The 18,157-nt window shown below is 38.8% G+C and overlaps 1 protein-coding gene and 1 pseudogene across 8 annotated transcripts in view; one reads left to right on the top strand and one right to left on the bottom strand.

The window, feature by feature from the left end:
• The window catches only part of LOC308236671 (beta-1,3-N-acetylglucosaminyltransferase manic fringe-like), a 44,908-nt pseudogene extending 28,779 nt beyond the window's left edge, over positions 1-16,129 (bottom strand). The window contains exon 1 of the transcript in view: positions 15,696-16,129. The product of the transcript in view is annotated as a beta-1,3-N-acetylglucosaminyltransferase manic fringe-like (transcript). The remainder of the gene's footprint in view (positions 1-15,695) is intronic.
• NCOA2 (nuclear receptor coactivator 2) overlaps positions 1-18,157 on the top strand; it is a 276,268-nt gene that overhangs the window by 135,379 nt on the left and 122,732 nt on the right. The gene's annotated exons all lie outside the window — the stretch shown is intronic.

The raw sequence follows: 18,157 nt of genomic DNA, 5'->3' as shown, positions 1-18,157 counted from the left end.
GAGTGGGTCTCCTGGCCTCTCTGTAAGGCTGGTGTTTTGCATCACCCTGTGCCTAGCCAGAGCAGTGAGTCTCAACTGGTAGGGTCTTGACTGGGGGTGGGATGGAAAAGCTAGAAAACCTTGTAGCTTCGTCTCCAGGCCAAACAGAATTTATTTCTCACAATTGTCACTTTCCAGATTCTTCGCTGAACTGGATTTTAAGAGTTGGATTGTGCAGCTCTCTACAGCGTGCACAGGGCCTTGGCACCTTTGTCTCCAGTATTCACAGTCCCCGGGGAGATGGGCACCATTCTTCCAGCTCTATGAACTTGACAGCTCTAGGAAGCTCATATAGGTTAAATCCTCTTGTGTCTTTCTCATCCATCCATCTTGTAGCATGGGTCAAAATTTTCTTCCTTTTTACAGCTGAATAATATTTCATTGTATGCATTATAGCACATTTTATTTATCCATTCATCTGTCAATGGACCTTTTGGCTATTATGAATAAAGCTGCTGTGAACATAGGTGTATAAATGTTTGTTCAAGTTCCTGCTTTCAGTTCTTTTGGATACATACCCAAAGTAGAATTGTGATTCTATGTTTGTTTGTTTGTTTGTTTGTTTGTTTTGAGGAATCACCATACAGTTTCCACAACATCTGTGCCATTTTCCATACCACCAGCAATACACAAGGGTTCCACTTGCTCCACATCCTTGCCAATGCTTATTTTTTTATAGTATTAGTTTTTTTTTATAGTAGCCATCCTAATGGATGGGAAGTGGTATATCATTGTGGTTTTAATTTGTATTTCCATAATGGCTAATGGTGTTGAGTATCTTTTTTTGGCCATTTGTACATCTTCTTTGGACAAGTGTCTTCAAGTCCTTTGCTTTAAAATCAATCCGTTTGGTTTTGTTGTTGTCTTGTAGGAATTCTTTATATATACTGGATATCAATCCCTTATCTAGTACTATATGATTTGCAAATATTTTTCCCATTCCATAGGTTGTCTTTTCATGGTGTTGATAGTGTCCTTTGATGTACAAAAGTTTTTAATTTTGATGAAGTCCAACTTGCCTATTTTTTCTTTTGTTACATGTGCTTTTGTTGTCATAGCTAAGAGATGATTATCAAATATAATGTCCTGAAGCTTTCCCCCTGCATTTTCTTGTAAGAATTTTATAGGTTTAGCTCTTATGCTTATGTCTTTGATACATTTTGAATTAAGTTTTGTAATTGTAAGGTAAGAGTCCAATATCATGGAGAAACCAAGATGGTGGCATAGGTAAACACCTAAACTGCTGCCTCGCACAACAATTTCAAAACTACAACTAAAATACAAAACTTGTATCACCATAACCACGGGAAAGCTGGCTGAGTGGAAGTTCTACAACTAGAAGGAAAGAGAAAAGAGCATTGAGACGTGCACAAGCGCTGAAAAGCTGAGGTACGGAGGCGCGTGAATCGGACTGGTGGCGGGTGTCTGGGCGCGCTGCTTCTTTCAACCCGAAGGGAGACAAGCCCCTGATTACTCTGAACTCCCAGTTTCTGGGGAGACGCTGGGGACCCAAACTCCTACGGGGAGAAGCTGGACTGTCTGTCATCGGGTCGGAAAGTGAGGGTGACTTTCTTGCAGAGGTGCGCCCAGCAATCATTGTTTACTGTGCTGGGGCACGGGTCGCGGAAATGCAGAGATGGCTGACTGGCAGCCATCGCTATTTGCCACGCCCTAGCCTAGTGACTCCCTGAGACCCCGCCCCGCACAATCTACAAACCCACCCAAGCTCCATGCAGTGGCTTTTGCATATAAATGGCCTGCCCTATCGCAGCTTAACCAAACAAACTGCAGCTCTGGTCAGACAGCTCCAAAACCTCCAAACCCCAAGCAAAGAGGAGAAAACTGTAGTTCTTGCCATACCTCCTGCTGGGTGGCCTCAGACAGTAGCTGACCAGTACCCCATTGGAGATCCAGAAGCTAGTGTATCTAGTGGTCAGTGTGAGACAACACCAGATTTCAACTACTCACATCCATAAATGACACATTCAAGAGGCAGACTCAGTGAGCACCAAAGCCCCACTGAAGCAAGTCCTGCACTATAAGCGTGTCTCCAGCACAGCAGTTCTTCCATTATAGACACAGCAGGTCCTCACAGCCAATTGGCCTGGAGGTCAGTTCCTCCCAGTGACACCAACAACAATCAAGACTTAACTACAACAAGGCTGTACACACAGTCCACAAAGGGGTGCACCAAGAGTGTCCACCTCAGGTAACTGGGAGGCCGACCCACTGAGCCATATAGGACACCTAGCACACAAAGCCACCCTACCAACTCAGGGAAGCAGCGAAAATGCGGAGACAAAGAAACAGATCACAAACGAAAGAAATGGAGGAAAACAAACGACTGGATATAGAGTTCAAAACCATGGTTATAAGGTTTTTCAAGAATTTCCTAGAAAAGGCCGATAAATTCAATGAGACCCTTGAGGATATGAAAAAAGAACCAACTAGAAATTAAACATACACTGACTGAAATAAAAAATATTATACAGAGACCCAACAGCAGACTAGAGGAACGCAAGAATCAAGTCAAAGATTTGAAATACAAAGAAGCAAAAAACACTCAACCGGGAAAGCACAAAGAAAAAAGAATCCAAAAAGTTGAAGATAGTGTAAGAAGCCTCTGGGACAACTTCAAGCATACCAATATCAGAATTATAGGGTGCCAGAAGAAGAGAGATAGCAAGATACTGAAAACCTATTTGAAGAAATAATGACTGAAAACTTCTCCCACCTGGTGAAAGAAATAGACTTACAAGTCCAGGAAGCACACAGAACCCCACACAAAAGGAATCCAAAGAGGACCACACCAAGACACATCATAATTAAAATGCCAAGGGCAAAAGACAAAGAGAGAATATTAAAAGCAGCAAGAGAAAAACAGTTAATTACCTACAAGGGAGCACCCATACGATTGTCAGCTGATTTCTCAACAGAAACTATGCAGGCCAGATGGGAGTGGCAAGAAATATTCAAAGTGATGAATAGCAAGAACCTACAACCAAGATTCCTCTACCCAGCAAAGTTATCATTCAGAATTGAAGGTCAGGTAAAGAGTTTCACAGACAAGAAAAAGCTAAAGGAGTTCATCACCACCAAACCAGTATTATATGAAATGCTGAAAGGTATTCTTTAAGAAGAGGAAGAAGAAGAAAAAAGTAAAGATAAAAATTATGAACAACAAATACATATCTATCAACAAGTGAATCTAAAAATCAAGTGAATAAAAAATCTGATGAACAGAATAAACTGGTGAATATAATAGAATCAGGGGCATAGAATGGGAGTGGATTGACAAGGGTACGGGAAGAGACTGGACAAAAATTGTACACCTATGGATGAGGACAGTGGGAGGGAGGTAAGGGCAGAGGGTGGGGTGGGTACCGGGTGGAGGGGAGCTATGGGGGGAAAAAGGAGAGACAATTGTAATAATCTGAACAATAAAGATTTATTAAATTAAAAAAAAATAAAATAACAGCTTTATTGAGTTATAATCCAAAAAAAAAAAAAAAGTCCAATATCATTTTGTTTGCATGTGGATGTCCAATTTTCCCAGGGCCAGAGACATGTGAAGACCCTTTTGAATGTCTTAGGCACCCTTGTCAAAAATCATTTGATCATGTGTACATTTATTGGTAGGCTGTATTAGAGTTTTAAAGGTTAGGTATCTGAGTTTACATGCAGTCTCATCATTTCTCACTGATACTATTGCTACAACTTGCTAACTGCTCTCCCTAAGTGCTATTATTTTTTGAAGTCCGTACTATGGCAAACTTTCTTTTTAAAAAAACAATCATATTTTTCAACTGCTCAGAACCTGCAGGTTCCCCTTCCCTGGAGGGTGAACTTCAGCCTCCTTCGCTCTGCAGATAAGGCTCATCCTAGCCTCGCTCATGCCCACCTCTCCAGCCTCTTCTCCCACCATCTTTCCATGGGCACCCTTTTGCTCTAGACATGGGGGCTCCTTGCAGCCCAAGAGAGATGTGCGCCTACGCTCATCAGCTTATGCACTTGTTTCTCCTCTTCCTCATGCACTTGATCCTGCTTGTCCTGCAGGAGCAGCCTCTGCAGCCTCCTTGGCCTTTCCCTCTAAGTCAGCATTCTCCCTCTGCTCCTGTAACAGCCAGATCTCACCGTGACATTTCTGGGCATGGTTTTAAGTTTGCCTTCCTTGATTATGGGTCTCTGGAGGAGAGGATTTTGTCCTGTTCGTTTTGTATTGCCAGCACCTGACTTAGTGCCTCAGTTCATTGGTACTGAAGAACTATTTGTTGCATGAAATGAATTAATCTAAAGCTGATAAAGAAAAAGCAAGAAAGAAGTGAAAGACATCAGGTCACATATTAAAAATGGTTTTCCTTTATTATAAATTTGCTGTGGCCTATGGGGCTTTAAAGAAACATTTCTTTTTTTTATCTGATTATATTTTCCACATAATTGCTACTGTGATTTCAATTATCATTACCCTCTTCCAAACCAAGGTAAATAATTTAATCATATTTTGAAAAGAAAGCGAGAATAAGGTGGAAGCAGAAAAAAGAGGAGCTGGGGTGAGGGGAAAGTAAAAAAATCACCACCTCATTCAGAAGCATTTAGCAAGTGACCTTGAAGTTGAATCAGAATTGGCTCCGGGTGCTCCGCCGCAGGGACCCTGTGAGAAACACAGTCTTAGAAACAAACAGCAAACACATGCTCCACGACACGTTTTGTCACGAGTGCCTCTGGTGCCTGTGGAAATTCGGAATCGATGAATAAGTAATGATTTGCCTCAGAAGGTAACATCTCCTCAAAGAGAAGCTTTTTGTCTAACTTGGACGATTTGGTTTATAGTGCCAAATTTGTGGATAAATGAAAACTTTTAGTTAGATCTTAGTTCACACAGGTTGTTAAGAAAGCACATGAACGTCTCACTATCTTGTTACCTGTGGAACGTCCCTTTCTGATCCAGGGAGAACAGTGAGCCAGGCTGTCCGTCTGTGTGCGTGCTTGTCACTTCCTTTGGGCTCCATTTGGGAGGAGATCCAGAGGATGGCAGAGTTGGACGAGCAAATCTGGCTAATCCTCAGAGCTAAGGATGACAAGGTGTGGAAGGCCATTAGCCACTACCATCAAAGGCCGGGTTATTGCTCTTCTGTTTTATCCCTGGAACCTGGATCCTTGAATATTTTAAAGAAGCAGTGTGGTCTAGTCTCTGCCTTTGGTTCCTTTTTGTCCTCTTAATAACAGTTTGGGAAGTTTTCTCCTTAATTAATGTGTACATGATTCTGAAGTTAGGTATTTGAAAAAGTCTGGGAATTTGAAGTGGACGCTTCAAGAGTCCCAGAATTAGATGGCGCTCATTGTGTTTAGCCCCAAGACTTCACAATTCTGAATGGTCTGTGATCCTGTCGGAGACCGTTAGGGAATAATGCCCAATCTCAGAGGACTGGGTCAATCAATGAAACAGATTCTTGTGGCATATAATCTGCTTCCTGATTAGGCATTTTTTTGGTAGCCTGAGGCATTTTTTTGGTAGCCTGAGGTATAAGAGGTTTAAACCCTGGTAGGCCACTGGGCCTCTCATTAATTCTGTTGACCAGATCACTTAGCATTTCAACTGGAACCTAGTAGCACGCCAGAGATTCCAAAGAATAACTGCCCCTTTAAAGGTGACTGACTTTGCAGTGGTTTGCATATGCACTGATTGGGAAGCATCTGATTCAGAAGTTGAAGCCTCTGAAATCCTTGCAGTACAAATGCTGGGATGGAGCTATAGTGTGCTGTTTGTGTATCGCTCCATTTCATGAAGTGGGAACGTGCCAGAGTTGTGTTTAGAACTGATTGCACTCTATAGTCCTTCTCCCCAGCTCTCTTTTGTGTGGGTATAAACTGCAGTGATATCATGGACGATTATGCACTGCTGTTTGCATAAGCCTTTTTTATTGGAAATAACCCAACAAAATAGTGCTCACTGCTAGCTTATCCCAGTGGGGTCTTCTCTGAGGCTCATTTTCCTACATATCAACAGAGCGAAATCTTTAGTTAATGTTAGCAGGATGGCATGCACAGGAAGTACATTTACTGATAGGCCTTTCCTCTATCCCTAGCTCTGCTCTTGAGGAACGAGGTCAGAGGTCAAGTGTCATAATTCTAGGGCCAATGTGTGCCTAATGAAAAGAGCAAATTCAAATGGGCAGTGCTATTTTTCACTTTCTTATCTTTTATGAAACTCATTGCATTAAAAATATATTTAACATAGCTTAACAATTCTATATTTTATCTGGTTACAAAATTTGATATTTAGATATAATCCTATATAATAAAAAGCTAATATGCTAATTAGACCAAACAGCAGAACGACCATCTGGACGACCTTCCAGACAACCGTCTGGACAGGCCGGGGCTGCAAAGGCCCAGCCCCTTGCATTGAATTTTGTGCATCAGGCCTCTAGTAGGATTATAATGCTAATGGGTTTATGGATTAATGGCATAAATGACTTAAGATTTGTTCACATACTGCAGCTTGTTATATGTGACATCTTCAGGGTTTATCTCATTTTTATTCATATGAATAAAATATGGTCATAATATATAAATAAATCTTTGTAGATTAAAGATTTGCCACTTTTTTAAAATATATTTTTTATTGATTTTTTACAGGGAGGAAGGGAGAGGGATAGAGAGTTAGAAACATCAACGAGAGAGAAACATCAATCAGCTGCCTCCTGCACACCCCCTACTGGGGATGTGCCCACAACCAAGGTACATGCCCTTGACCGGAATCGAACCTGGGACCCTTGAGTCTGCAGGCTGACGCTCTAACCACTGAGCAAAACCGGTTAGGGTGATTTGCCACTTTTTTTTTTTTAAGGTATTATATGTGTACATATCTTACCATTGCCCCCCCCCCCCCCCCGATTTGCCACTTTTTGATACAGTGTTCTCAGTTTATTTTTTGAAGTTAGTATTATGGAAATTTAGAATAGCATAGTAACCCCCCATGTACCCTTCACCTAGCTTTAGAAGTTATCAACATTTTGCCATGTTTTAAAATTATGAAAACAGCATTACTAAAAGTTTGGAAATCAGAATGAAAATCACCTATGGCCTCATCCACCTCACCAACTCTGATCATTGCATGTATTCTTTTCCATTCTTTCCTTAAAGTTGTAATAGATAGATACTGTTTCCCTCTTCTTTTTGCTGAGCATAATATTAAACTAAGAGCTAACAATAACTATCATCGATTAATGTCCTCTGGTGCCAGGGCCTGGGCTAGTTGCTTTCCATTTGATTCATAGAATTATAACAATAAAAACACAGTACAGGCATCTCCCCACCTGCCCCCATTTACAGGCAAGGAGCCTGAGACTCAGAGAGGTTAAGTAACTTACTCAAGAATCATATATCAAGTATATGGGTTCAAACTTAAGGTGTAACTCCAAGGCCATGATCTTTCCTCCCTATAAAGTGACTTCTTCAAAAGCATATTTTTTCGTGTTGCTACATGATTACATTTTTAAGTGAAGAGGAATGTCAGTACATAAGTTTGACCACATAATCTATAGAAGCAGCACCAGTATAGATGATGCTGAGGATTTAAAGGGATAAAGGCATGATCCCTACCCTTTAGTGTCTGTTTCAGTGCAGAAAAACTAACCCCTATGACACACATACAAAGAATACACAATAGGGCTTAATGTGGTAGTATTTGCTATAGTAAAAACTCTACAGAAAAGGAGATAAATGAGGATTATGTCCCATATGCAGAGAAGGCTGCTAACAGATTTAGGATTTCAGCTAAAATTAAGAAGACTGACAATGCCAAGTATTGGTGAGAATGTGGGACACCCAGATTTCTCACGCGTGGCTCATGGGAGGGTAAGTGGTAAAACACTTTGGAAAACAGTTTGACACTTTCTTATAAAAATTTATTTATCTGTGAGTCAGCAATTCTGGTCATTTACCTATGAAAAGTGAAAGCTTATGTCTATTAAAAGACATGTACATGTGTATTATAGCAGCTTGTATATTATAAGCTTGTATTTGTTTTCTTTTGTTGAGTAACAAATTACACAAACTAAAACCATTTATGAAATCACTGTTCTGGAGATCAGAAATTCAGCATGGCGTGGCTGGGTTCTCTGCACCAAGTCTCACGAGGCTGAAATGAAGGTGCCAGCAAGAATGAGGTCTCGTCTAGAAGCTCTGGGGAGAAAATCCACTTTCTTGTCCGCAGAATTCAGTATCTTGCAGCTGCAGGACTGAGGCCCTGTTTCCTTGCTGGGTGTTCGCTGGGCACCACTCTCAGCTCCTAGGAGTCACCTGCCTGCCTTGTCATGTAGTTCCTCCCCTCCATCTCACATCACCAGCAGCATGTCGACCCCTTCTTGTGCTTTGAATTGCTGCCTTTTTATACTGCCAGCTGGAGAGAACTCATCACGATTAGACCAGGCCCACCTCAGTAATCTCCCTGTCAATTGCACCAACTAACAACCTAACCACTGGGGTAGTTCCAGTCCTGGGGATTAGGAGGGTGCATACCAGTGGGCGTGGGTCTTGCAGAAATCTCAGGATTCTGTCTGCCACAAACCCCCAATTGGAAACAACCCAGATGTGCATCAACAGGAGAATGGATAAACAAACTGCTGTGTATAGCCATACCCCGGAAAACCTGTAGTCCTCGCAAGGGACAGATTATTCATATTCATAATAACACAGATGAATCTCAGAAACTTGGTGCTGAAAGAAGCATAAAGAGTACTCATTATATGATTCCATTGGTTTGAAGTTCTGGAAGAAGCACAACTAATCTGTGGTAATAGAAAATAAAAGTAGTGGTTATTATGGGGATAAGAAGGTGGTGATAGCCTGAGAATGGGCACAGGAGAACTTTCCAGGGGTGGTGAACGTGCGCGACCTCTTGGTATGAGAGTGGATTACCGGTACATGGGTGCTTTCATTTGTCACATGCTTAAGATCTGTTTATTGCACTGACTATAAATTCCACCCTAATTTATAGAAACTAAAACATTACTCTGCTGGGATATACACACACACACACACACACACACACATATGTATATATATATATATACATATATATACACACACATATACATATATACACACACACATATACATATATACACACACACACATATATATGTGTATATATATGTGTATATATACACACACAGTATATATATATAAAACACGAAAGCGAGAAACAACTTTACAAATTATCTATTCTAATTCCCTTGTAAGCACTGAGGACTTGATGAAGAAAAAAATTGAAAATTCCTCATGATAAAATCTGCTGCGGCCACCCTCTGCACTCAGGACGGAAGTTAGACAACGGCACCCATTGGTGCTGCCAGCAGGAAATGCAACAGGACAGGCAGCAACCACCTAGAAGTGTGAGCACGAATCTGGATGGAAACATTTTACTTAGACATGTTTGGCAGGAGACAGTTTTCTTACTGAGGTTGATTTGATCAGAGAATTCACAGCATTATGCTGCTGCCCCGTGGTTTGGCTAAGAAATAAGTTGTAGAAACTCCATTGTTATTATGGCTAATAAAGGACATACATAGTGTCTGTCACTTACCCTACCTCTATAGAAGTCAATGATCTACAAGATAACCAAATGTTTTATGATGTTATGAGCAGTAAAAGAACAAACTTAGGTAGATGGTGTTCACAAAGCTGCCCACTGCAATTTTTAGGCTATTCTATTTATGCATTTATTTATGCATTTATTTATGCATTTATTTATTTATTTTTATTGATTTTAGAGAAGGGAGGAGAGAGAGATAGAGAAATAAATACCCACTCCATCCTGCCAAAGCTACTTATATGTTGAGTGGTTAATATAATTCGAATAAACTGGGAGTGTTGGAATTAGTATTTTCAAATTCTTTGAGTTCTGAGAAATTGCAGTTTTTCGTATAGATAACTCAGGATAATCCTCTGTGTAATTGCACTACAACAATTCTGTTTTTTCTGTATTACACAGTATAGTATTGGCTTGTAGTTTATGTAAAGTGATTTTGTTAGATAAACTCTTTGTCTTGATCTATAGATTTTAAAATAATTATTATTTAAAATATTTACACACAAAAAGACCAATACTGTACAATTGCTCTTCTATGAGGTGTTAAATTCATAGAAACAGAAAGTAGATGGTGGTTGCCAGGGCTGGGGGGAGGGGAATTGTTGTTTAATGGGTAGAGAGTTTCGGTTTTGCAAGATGGAAAAGTTCAGAAGTGTTCCAAAACTGAATATACTTATGATTGCTGAACTGTACACTTTAAGATGGTTATGATGGCAACTTTTAGGTTATGGGTATTTTACCACAATTAAAAGTAAAAGAAAATATTTTAATATCTACTATGTTTTTCATTTTTGAGATGAGAAAACTAAGGCAATAATTATAAGCAAGAAATGTAAGATATAGCTTAATCTGTTTACTTTTTTTTTCATCTGTGTCCATCCAGTTGTGTGTTGTGCCCCAATGTGGCTTTCTTTAGGGGGGCAACACCTTACCCCATCTTTTTGTCCATTTTTGATTTTGCAGCACATCTTGGGCTTAAACTCCTTCCCAAAGTTGCTTGATTGGTAGATTTAAAACATTGTAATATGAAACAAAGCATAACTGAAAATGAAGCAGGCATTCATGTAATCTGCTGCTCTTTGCCTAGCACTTCAACCTGTTACTAGGGTCATTTAAAAAGTAGGGAGCAATCACTGTGTCAGGCACTGGGCTAGCATTTCCACATATATGTTTTGAGAATTGATTGTTTATCAGAAATGAATTAAATTGGCCAGACTGAAAGGAACTTTTGATTATTATTACCATCTTTTAGGATTGTTTTGGCCGTGGGAATATTTTGCTGCTTGGGACAGTTTATACATTACTTAATGAGGATATATTCCTAATAAAAGTACATTTTGGTGTTAAAAAGTGTGCTTTTATGTATTTAACTGCATGAGGAGCTAATTTCCAATATGTGGGTAGCCATAATGTCTCCAGGGTGTTCCCTCTGCCAGATTTATATCCCTGGGGGCAAAGCTGGAGAGAACAGGTCGGTACACATTCTCTTCTAACTGTCCCGCCTCCTGGTACTGCTGAGGGTAGAGTTATTGGCCGAGTTCTGCACCCTCGCGAAAGGAGGAAGACCGGGCATCAGAATGTTTGTGTTGGCAGTTATTTTTAGCAGCAGATCTAGAAAATGTTAGCGTTTTCATTTTAGGGTGATACTTTTATATTTATTGATAATCCCAAAAGGAGTGAATGATTTTAGATTTCGGTGTGTGAGTGCTTGTATGCAGTATGCACGTGTGTGTGACAGAGAGGGGGAGGGAGGAAGGGAGGCTGGAAGAGAGAGGGAGGGAGGGGGGTGGGAGAGAGAAGACATCCCTTGACTAACAGGAGAGGACAGAGGCTTACTCAGTCTGTTATCATAAAGCTCTGCTAATGTAGCTTCTGAGTCATGTGACTGCAGAAAAGGCTATTATCTCAATGAAAAGGAAACTCGTTTTTAGAGCAAGCAGTAGAATAGAAGCAGGAAGAATTTTCGAGTGTTCCACCATGCTGGATTGTCAAAGGGAGATCTGTCTGATCAGCAGCTAAAAAAGGGTTTGTGAGGCTAGTTTGTCAGCTGTGGTTAGAAACAAATGATAGACGGAGCTAAGTGGCAGGGGGCTCAGCATGTGTTTAGGTTGCCATGGGGCGGAAGGTGGGTTTGGGTTAATAGAGAAGATTTATCTCTGAGGCAATAAATGTATTGCTAATTGTGGGGGGGCTTTTGTTTTTGTTTTGTTATGTTTTTGGTGCGGGTTTTTTGGAAGAGTGGTGTGTGGTGTTTTTATTTACACCACTGGTGAAGATAAAGACAAGCTGCCGGACTCTGGTTTGAACTGCAGAGGCTGTGGACAATTACAAGGTGTGTTTCACAAGTGCTCTGACTTGATATTTGGTAATGTTCTTGGAATTCTGTGTGCTTGTGGATTGGATGTGCTGTTGCGGAGGACAGGAGAACTGAGCATGACAATCAGCCAGTGGTAATGCCCTCAGGAACAAATAGATACAATGCGATCCCAGTTGATTCCTTCCTTGTCCTTATTTCTTTTGTGTTTATTTAGTGACTTAAGGTTTCTTGCAGCTTCTTTATGTGGTCAAACACAGCCTCATGCTTATTTTAGAAAATATGTTGGTAAGCATTTTCTCAAATTCCGAAGAAGAATCTAATGCAAATCTTAATCATTAAGGAGTAAGTATAAGCTTTGTATTTCCATCTCTTTATTTTTTCAATATCCTTTTGAAATTCAAGCTTAAAAGTGAGCTTTGCAGTGAATTTGAAATTATTTAATTTTTGGTTGGGTAATAAATGAAGGTTTCTTTTTTGGCTGAGCACTAATTAATAAATTTTTTCTCTCTATATATAGTACCTAACTTTCTCTGATTTATTACATCCTTATGCTACTACATTCAGGAAGCTAAAAACACCCAGTTAATCTTTATACTGTGCTTGTCCACTTTTGCTCATGCTAATGCTACTAATTCTCTTTGCAGTCTGTACCTTTCTGCTAACCTTGGAAGGTGTAGTGCTAAAAAACCTGAGATTGGTGAAAGATAATTATAAGCTTTATCTGAAGGGTTAACTATTACACAGTGTGTACCTGAGGAATGAATTCATTAATATATTTTTCATTTACCTTCTATACCAGATATGCCCCATTTGAGGTATATATTTTTAAATCACATATTTTGACACTAAGTATACTGTTTACATCTCCCCTGTGAAATTGAGATTGGATTAGGAAAGAAATCTATCAAGCTATTATGCACTGCATAGAGAGTTTACAAAGTATTTATCTTTTTAAAAAAATAGTGAGAGTAGCTCAAACATAATTTTTAATTATACTAAGTACAGGCTATTTTCTTTCTTATAATATTTATAAACCATATCTTAGCATAATATAGTTTAATGAATCATTAATCTTATTATCGTGGGATTTTCTTTTTTAAAAATCACTGGTACTTTAGTTTATCTCCATAAAAAGACAATTTGGTTTTAACTAAACTCTTAAGTAATTGTGGTTTTGATTGTTTTGGAATTTTTCTCTTTAATTGTGGGCCTCTCCCACCCTTCTTGTAAGTTGTCTGTAAGACAGGGTTACATACTGGTTTCAGCCCAAAAGTCACTAGCATCATATGTTAAAATTTTGAATAATAAAAATTAGATAGAGTATTTGGACTTTCTTTGTTTTTCTTTTAAATTTTATTTTGTTGCCTTATCTAAAGTCTTTGAAGTGATCCAAGGACTTTGGAATAATTCAAGGTAGTTTTATTGAGCACATACTATTATTACAAGACCACTCCATGAAGCAGTATGAGAAAAAAAAGGCAAATAAGATATTTAAACCAACATGATAACATTGCTTCCTTCAATGTCACTTTGTTATAACATTGATGAGGGGGGAAAATCAATTCCTGACTGGGGTCACTGTCTGTGTGGAGAATGTATGTTCTTCCCACGTCTGTGTGGGGTTTTTCTAGGGACTCCAGATTCCTCCCACATTCCAAAGATGTGCCAGTGAGGTCGGTAGGCATGGCTACATTGTCACTGTCTGAGTGTGGGTGGGTGTGAGTGGCCCTGTGATGGAAGGGCATCCTGTCCAAGGTGGGCCCTGCCTTGGGCTCTGAGTCTGGTGACAGGCTCTGGTCACGGAGACCCTGAACTGGAATCAGTGGGGTGGAAAATAGTTATCTTATTTGTTTTCATGAATCTTTCGTGAATATATTTCTCAAATATGTGGTTAGCTCACATTTATATCAGTGTTTAACTTTAGAAGTGTTTTGGGTCATTAGCAATGTTTGATGATATTTTTGTGATCAGAACTGTATCTTAAGAACTCAACTCTTGTTTCTATCAACTAGCCTGTGGTCAAATTGGTTTCATTATAGGCCCTTTCACTTAACATTGAAGTTTCCAAGAACCATTGATAATGTTAAGTGAAGACTTACTGTATCCTAAAGGAATTTTAAATTGTTGAGAGGAATTTTTGGTACAACTTGTTTGGCCAATCAGAGAATACATTCACCATGTCTTCATGAATGAATTTTCACATGTACAGGTTTAAATGGTAGTTTTAACTGGTATCCATATGTCGTAGTTCCTTATCTAGTTTGTATCATAACAGAAAGAAGTTCATTTTATTTACAGCCACTTAAAACTGGGGTAGTTTTTGTTCCTAATCATGTTGGTTTTCTCCTAGGGCATCAATTATTAGTCCTTTATATTCTAAAATACTTTTATGTTGTATTATCACAAAATACCTTTACTTTTGGAGGTTGGCAGTGCGAAGAACCTCAATCTTATGATTAGAGCTAAAAGGCACGAGTTTTGACGTCAGGGTAGTGTCTAAACAAGCCAGGTGACTAGCTTGCAAATCCTGCTGCACTTGAGAATTCCAACCACAGTAATTAACCACAAATATTACACCAGGTCTGAGCTTGTCAGGCTGAGGGGGTTTGTTGCTGGGAACAGTCTTTAATTTGTGCAGAAGATAGGGTAAGAAAAGGTGGAATTCAAGGTGATCTTAGTATTCAGTGTTGTAAACTCAGTGAAATATGTACATAGGAATTTTTTTGTTTGTGAAAGTAAATGTTTGGGAAGATTTAGATGGGATTAAGGTATTGGGCTATATTTAATACACAGTTTAATTCTTTGGAAGCCAAGGGGATGTAAAATTAATGAAGTGAAAACATCTGTGCAACAGCTAGCAAATTGTTCCCGGGGACCTCGTAGAGGGTTTACTCCAAAAATTATCACTCAGCAATGCTGAGAAAAGTTTGGCTTACCCATTTCTCTCTCAGGCGTTATAGTCCTTAAGAGGGAAGCCCTGGCATTGTCTGGTGTGTATTTTAGTTGTAGCAGTGACTCCTTTCACCAAGCTCACAGTTAATATGCAGGGTTATAGCTTAGTATAACATAAGCATACATTGGCTTTAACTGTAAAGATACCTTAATTATTACTATTTTTTAATAAATATTTTGCCTGAAATATCAAATACTACCATCTTGATGTTGAATAAAGTATTTCCTTTTAAAACCCAGTCAAGATGAGAAATGTATAGCAATACTTGGGAGATATTGGGGTTCGGTTCCAGAACACCACCGCAATAAAGCGAATGTCACAATAAAGCAAGTCACACATTTTTTGGTTTCCCGGTGCATATAAAAGTTAGGTTTACACTATACTATGGTCTATTAAGTGAACAATAGCATATATCTAAAAAAAAACAGTGTACATACCTTTATTAAAAATATTTTATTGCCCCCAAATGCTAACTATCATCTGAGCTTTCAGGAAGTCGTGACCTTTTTGCTGGTGGAGAGCCCTGCCTTGTTGATGTTGAAGGCTGCTGACTGATGAGAGTGTGGTTGCTGAAGGTTGGGGTGGCTGTGGCAATTCTTAAAATAAGACAATGAAGTTTGCCACAGTTCAACTCTTCCTTTCACAAACGATTTCTCCGTAGCATGTATGCTGGTTGATAGCATTTTACCTACAGTAGAACTTATTTCAAAATTGGATTCAATCCTCAAAAAATACTACTGCTTTATCAACTAAGTTTGTGTACTATTCTAAGTCCTTTGCTGTCATTTTACCAATCTTCACCGGAAGTAGACGCCATCTCAAGAAACCCCTTTCTTTGCTCCTCCATAAGAAGCAGCTCCTCATCTGTTAAAGTTTTATCATGCGATTGCAGCAATTCAGTCACATCTTCAAGCTCCACTTCTAGTTCTCTTGCTATTTCTACCACATTTGCAGTTACTTCCTCCACTGAAGCCTTGAAACCCTCAAAGTCATCCATGAGGGTTAGAATCAACTTCTTCCAAAATCCTGTTAATATTGATACTTTGACCTCTACCCGTGAATCATGAATGTTCTTAATGACATCTGAATGGTGAATCCTTTCCAGAAGGTTTTCAATTTTTTTTTTGCTTAGATCCATCACAGGAATCACTGTAGCAGCTATAGCCTTACAAAATGTATTTCTTAAGTAGTAAGACTTGAAAGTTGAAATCACTCTTAGACCCATGTGCTGCAGAATTGATTTTGTGTTTGCAGGCATGAAAACAACATTAATTTCCTTGTATATCTCCATCAGAGCTCTTGGGTGACTATGCGCATCGTCAATGAGCAGTAATATTTTGAAAGTGCTTTTTTTTTTTTCCTGAGCAGTAGGTCTCAACAGTGGGCTTAAAATATTCAGTAAACTATGTTGTAAACAGATGTGCTGTCATCCAGTCTTTGTTGTTCCACTTATAGAGCACCAGGTAGAGGAGATTTGGCTTAATTCTTAGGGTCCTAGGATTTTGGCAACCTAAATGAGCATTGGCTTCAACTTTAAGTCACCGGCTGCATTAGCTCTAACTAGGGAGTCAGCATGTCCTTTGAAGCTTTGAAGCCATATATTGGCTTTTCCTCTCTATCTATGAAAGTCATAGAGATGGCATCTTCTTCAAATGTAAAGCTGTTTTGTCTACATTGAAAATCTGTTGTTCAGGGTAACCACCTTTGTTAATTATCTTAGCTAGATCTTCTGGATTCTGCATCAGTACTTGCTGCTTCTTTCCTTAAACCTCATGAACCAACTTCTGCTAGCTTCCAACTTTTGTTCTGCCGCTTCCTTACCTCTCTCTGTCTTCCTAGAATTTAAGAGAGTCAAGGCCTTGCTCTGGACTAGGATTTGGCTTAAGGAAATGTTATGGCTGGTTTGATCCGTTCAGACCACTAAAACTTTCTTCATGTGAGCAGTAAGGATGTTTTACCTTTTTTTTTTTTTATCATTTCTGGTGTTCGCTGGAGTAGCACTTTTAATTTCCTTTAAGAACTTTTTCTTTGCTTCCACAACTTGACTAACTTTGGTACAAGAGGTCTGCCTAGCTTTCAGCCTTTCTCAGCTTTCAACATGCCTCCCTCACTAAGCTTAATAATTTCTAGTTTTTTATTTAAAATGAGAGATGAACACTTAGAGGCCATTGTAGGCTTATTAATTGGCCTGATTTCCGTATTTTGTGTCTTAGGGAATAGGGAAACCTGAGAAAAGGGAGAGAGACAGGGCCAGTCTGTGGAGCATTCAGAACACATATTGATTAAGTTCACTGAAGCAATTATAATAGTAACATCAAAGATCAGTGATCACAGGTTACCATGACAAATAGAATAATAATAACGAAAAAGTTTGAAATATAGTTAGAATTACCAAAATGTGACACAGAGACAGGAAGTTAGCAACTGCTATTGAACAAATGGTGCCAATAGACTTGCTCAACTCAATGCAGGGTTGCCATAAACCTTCAATTTGTTTAAATACGCACACGCACACACATACAATATCACTGTGAAGTGCAATAAATCAAGTTATGCTTGTATTGAGGTAGAAGCTAAATGTTTGGTTTCATCATTTCATATGTTAAGTCAAATAATAGGTAATTGTCTATGAGGTTTATATTTACAATTCATGTTTTATTTCTGTAAATTCTTAGATACTAGTCAATAGGTATTATGTTGAAACATCATCAGATAACAACTACTTTTAAAATTAAAAAAAATTAATTGATTTTAAAATTATTTTTTATTTTTATTTTGAGAGAGAGACATTGATTTGTTGTTCCACTTATTAATGCATTCATTGGTTGATTCTTGTATGTGCCCTGACTGGGGATCGAACCTGTAACCTTGGTATATTGGGACTATGCTCTAACCAACTGAGCAATTTAATTGTTTTTAATTGGCCTTTTCACATTTTGCTTTTGTTTTAGAATTTTAAATGAGAAAATGTTTAATTTAAAATTTTATTTTTATTTAATCTTATTATTGACAAATAACATTTGGGGAGCTTTGCTTTTACTTTTCCCCTCTCTTTTTTATTAATTGAATTTCCCCCCTTTTGATGAGGAAAACATTAGCAAACAACAGTGATATTGTTAACCATAAAGCTAATCTTTATGTAGAATTTATTATGTGCCACATGCTGTTCTAAGGACCTCACATAGATTGATTTAGTCCTTATAGCAACATTGGTTGTGCTGTCCTTTGCCTGCACAGGAAACAGGCACAGAAA

Source organism: Plecotus auritus (genome assembly GCF_963455305.1).
Source record: "Plecotus auritus genome assembly, chromosome: 11".
Lineage (NCBI taxonomy): Eukaryota > Metazoa > Chordata > Mammalia > Chiroptera > Vespertilionidae > Plecotus > Plecotus auritus.
The sequence above is the reverse complement of the archived record's forward strand: the minus strand, read 5'-3'. Positions and strand labels throughout refer to the sequence as shown.